We start from the raw sequence: 4,962 nt of genomic DNA on the forward strand, positions 1-4,962 counted from the left end.
AAGTCCAAAGCTTATTTATTTATTTATTTATTTTTTTATTAAACCATAGCTGTGTACATTAGTATGATCGTGGGGCACCATACACTTGGTTCATAGATCGTTTGACACATTTTCATCACATTAGTTAAAATAGCTTTTGTAGCATTTTCTTAGTTATTTTGCTAAGACCATTGCATTCCACATTTACTAGGATTCACATATACTCTTGTAAGATGCACCGCAGGTGTGATCCCATTACTCTCCCTCCTTCCCCCTCCCTCCCCCTCAATCCCGTCCCTTTCCCCTTTCTCCCTATTCTTAGGTTATAACTGGGATATAGCTTTCATGTGAAGGTCCTACATTAGTTTCATAATAAGGGTGAGTACATTGGGTACTTTTTCCTCCATTCTTGAGACACTTTACTAAGACGAATATGTTCCTGCTCCATCCATGTAAACATGAAAGAGGTAAAGTCTCCATCTTTCTTTAAGGCTGCATAATATTCCATGTATATATGGTGTACATATACCACAATTTACTGATCCATTCGTGGATCGATGGGCACTTGGGCTTTTTCCATGTCTTAGCAATTATGAATAGGGCTGCAATAAATATTCTGATACAAATATCTTTGTTATGGTGTGATTTTTGGTCTTCTGGGTATATGCCCAGTAGGGGGATTACAGGATTGAATGGCAGATCTATTTTTAGATCTCTAAGTTTTCTCCATATCTCTTTCCAAAAGGAATGTATTAATTTGCATTCCCAGCAGCAGTGCAAAAGTGTTCCCTTTTCTCCACATCCGTGCCAATATCTCTGGTCTTGGGATTTTGTGATATAGGCTAGTCTCACTGGAGTTAGATGATATCTCAAAGTAGTTTTGATTTGCATTTCTCTGATGATTAAAGATGATGAGCATTTTTTCATATGTCTGAAGGCCATGCGCCTGTCTTCTTCAGAGAAGTTTCTCTTCAAGTCCAATGCCCAGCCTGCAATGGGATCCCTTGTTCTTTTCTTGCTAATGTGTTTGAGTTCTCTGTGGATTCTGGTTATTAAACCTTTGTCGGAGACATAACCTGCAAATATCTTCTCCCATTCTGAGGGCTGTTTGCTTGCTTTACTTACTGTGTTCTTGGCTCTGCAGAAGCTTTTTAGTTTGATCAAGTCTCAATAGTGTATTTTTGAAGCAGCTTCAACTGCGCGGGGAGTCCTTCTCATAAAAAACTCGCCCAACCCAATTTCTTCAAGGGTTTTCCCTACACTCTCTTCTAGTATTTTTATAGTTTCATGTCTTAGGTTTAAATCTTTCATCCAGTGAGAGTCTATCTTGGTTAATGGTGAGAGGTGTGGGTCCAGTTTCAGTCTTCTACAGGTTGCCAGCCAGATCACCCAGCACCATTTGTTAAATAGGGAATCTTTTCACCACTGAATGTTTTTAATTGGCTTGTCAAAGATGAAATAACGGTAAGTAGCTGGATTCATCTCTTGGTTCTCTATTCTGTTCCAGACATCTACTTCTCTGTTTTTGTGCCAGTACCATGCTGTTTTGATCACTATCGATTTGTAGTATAGTCTGAGGTCTGGTAGCGTGATTCCTCCTGTTTTGTTTTTATTTTTGAGTAATGTCTTGGCTATTTGAGGTTTTTTCTGATTCCATATAAAACGAAGAATTATTTTTTCAAGATCTTTAAAGTATGACAGTAGAGCTTTAATGGGGATTGCGTTGAAATTATATACTGCTTTGGGTAGTATAGACATTTTAACAATGTTGATTCTTCCCAACCATGAGCATGGTATATTTTTCCATTTGATAACATTCTCAGCTATCTCTTTTCTTAGAGTTTCGTAGTTCTCTTTATATAGATCTTTCACGTCCTTTGTTAGATAAAGTCCCAAGTATTTCATCTTCTTTGGCACTACTGTGAATGGGATAGAGTCCTTAATTGTTTTTTCAACTTGACTATTGTTGGTATATATAAAGGCTACCGATTTATGAATGTTGATTTTGTAAGCTGAGACACTGCTGTATTCCTTAATCACTTCTAAGAGTTTTGTAGTAGTGTCCCTAGTGTTTTCCAGATATACAATCATATCATCTGCAAAGAGCAAAAGTTTGATCTCTTCTGACCCTATGTGGATACCCTTGATTGCCTTTTCTTCCCTAATTGTGGTGGCTGAAACTTCCATTACAATGTTAAAGAGCAATGGAGACAATGGGCAGCCTTGTCTGGTTCCAGATCTAAGTGGAAATGATTCCAATTTAACTCCATTCAATATGATATTGGCTGTGGGTTTGCTGTAGATGGCCTCTATCAGTTTAAGAAATGTCCCTTCTGTACCAATTTTCTTAAGTATTCTAATCATGAATGGATGTTGGATGTTATCAAAAGCTTTTTCTGCATCGATTGAGAGAATCATATGGTCTTTGTTTTTTAATTTGTTTATGTGCTGAATTACATTTATAGATTTACGTATATTGAACCAGCCTTGAGACCCTGGGATAAAACCGACTTGGTCATGATGTATGATTTGTTTGATATGTTGCTGGATTCTGTTTGTTAGAATCTTGTTGAATATTTTTGCATCTATATTTATTAGTGATATCGGTCTATAATTTTATTTTCTTGTTGGGACTTTTCCTGGTTTGGGGATCAGGGTAATGTTTGCTTCATAGAATATGTTGGGTAGTCTTCCTTCTTTCTCTACCTTTTGGAACATGTTGAGTAGTATAGGTACTAATTCCTCTTTAAAGGTTTGGTAGAATTCTGACATGAATCCATCTGGTCCCGGGCTTTTCTTTTTGGGGAGATTTTGTATGGTTGATGATATTTCTGAACTTGATATGGGCCTGTTCAACATTTCCACTTGTTTTTGATTAAGTCTTGGAATGTGACGTGTTTCCAAGTAATGGTCGATTTCCTTCAGATTTCTATATTTGTGAGAGTATAGTTTCTTGTAATATTCATTAAGGATTTTTTTTTTCTTTCTTTTTTATTGTTGGGGATTCATTGAGGGTACAATAAGCCAGTTAGACTGATTGCAATTGTTAGGTAAAGTCCCTCTTGCAATCATGTCTTGCCCCCATAAAGTGTGACACACACTAAGGCCCCACCACACTCCCTCCCTCTCTCTTTCTGCTTCCCCCCCCATAACCTTAATTGTCATTAATTGTCCTCATATCAAGATTGAGTACATAGGATTCATGCTTCTCCATTCTTGTGATGCTTTACTAAGAATAATGTCTTCCACTTCCATCCAGGTTAATACGAAGGATGTAAAGTCTCCATTTTTTTAATGGCTGAATAGTATTCCATGGTATACATATACCACAGCTTGTTAATCCATTCCTGGGTTGGTGGGCATTTAGGCTGTTTCCACATTTTGGCGATTGTAAATTGAGCTGCAATAAACAGTCTAGTACAAGTGTCCTTATGATAAAAGGATTTTTTTCCTTCTGGGTAGATGCCCAGTAATGGGATTGCAGGATCGAATGGGAGGTCTAGGTTGAGTGCTTTGAGGTTTCTCCATACTTCCTTCCAGAAAGGTTGTACTAGTTTGCAGTCCCACCAGCAGTGTAAAAGTGTTCCCTTCTCTCCACATCCACGCCAGCATCTGCAGTTTTGAGATTTTGTGATGTGGGCCATTCTCTCTGGGGTTAGATGATATCTCAGGGATGTTTTGATTTGCATTTCTCTAATATATAGAGATGATGAACATTTTTTCATGTGTTTGTTAGAAATTCGTCTGTCGTCTTTAGAGAAAGTTCTATTCATGTCTCTTGCCCATTGATATAAGGGATTGTTGGCTTTTTTCATGTGGATTAATTTGAGTTCTCTATAGATCATGGTTATCAAGCTTTTGTCTGATTGAAAATATGCAAATATCCTTTCCCATTGTGTGGGTTGTCTCTTTGCTTTGGTTATCGTCACCTTAGCTGTACAGAAGCTTTTCAGTTTAATGAAGTCCCATTTGTTTATTTTTGTTGTTGTTGCAATTGCCATGGCAGTCTTCTTCATGAAGTCTTCCCCCAGGCCAATATCTTCCAGTGTTTTTCCTATGCTTTCTTTGAGGATTTTTATTGTTTCGTGCCTTAAATTTAAGTCCTTTATCCATCTTGAATCAATTTTTGAGAGTGGGGAAAGGTGTGGGTCCAGTTTCAGTCTTTTACACGCAGACATCCAATTCTCCCAACACCATTTATTGAATAGGGAGTCTTTCCCCCAAGGTAAGTTCTTGTTTGGTTTATCGAAGATTAGGTGGTTGTAAGATGTTAGTTTCATTTCTTGGTGTTCAATTCGATTCCAAGTGTCTATGTCTCTGTTTTTGTGCCAGTACCATGCTGTCTTGAGCACTATGGCTTTGTAGTACAGACTAAAATCTGGTATGCTGATGCCCCCAGCTTTATTTTTGTTACTAAGAACTGCCTTAGCTATACGGGGTTTTTTCCGGTTCCATACAAAACGCAGAATCATTTTTTCCAAATCTTGAAAGTACGATGTAGGTACTTTGATAGGAATGGCATTGAATAGGTAGATTGCTTTGGGAAGTATAGACATTTTAACAACGTTGATTCTTCCCATCCATGAGCATGGTATGTTCTTCCATTTGTTAATATCCTCTGCTATTTCCTTTCTGAGGAGTTCATAGTTTTCTTTATAGAGGTCCTTCACCTCCTTCGTTAGGTATATTCCTAGGTATTTCATTTTCTTTGAAACTATGGTGAAGGGAGTTGTGTCCTTAATTAGCTTCTCCTCTTGACTGTTATTGGTGTATACAAAGGCTACTGACTTGTGGACATTGATTTTATATCCTGAAACATTACTGTATTTTTTGATGACTTCTAGTAGTCTTGTGGTTGAGTCTTTGGGGTTCTCTAAGTATAAGATCATGTCGTCAGCAAAGAGGGAGAGTTTGACCTCCTCTGCTCTCATTTGGATTCCCTTTATTTCCTGTCTTGCCTAATTGTATTGGCTAGAACTTCCA

This window comes from Nycticebus coucang, chromosome X (genome assembly GCF_027406575.1).
Source record: "Nycticebus coucang isolate mNycCou1 chromosome X, mNycCou1.pri, whole genome shotgun sequence".
In the NCBI taxonomy this organism is placed as follows: domain Eukaryota; kingdom Metazoa; phylum Chordata; class Mammalia; order Primates; family Lorisidae; genus Nycticebus; species Nycticebus coucang.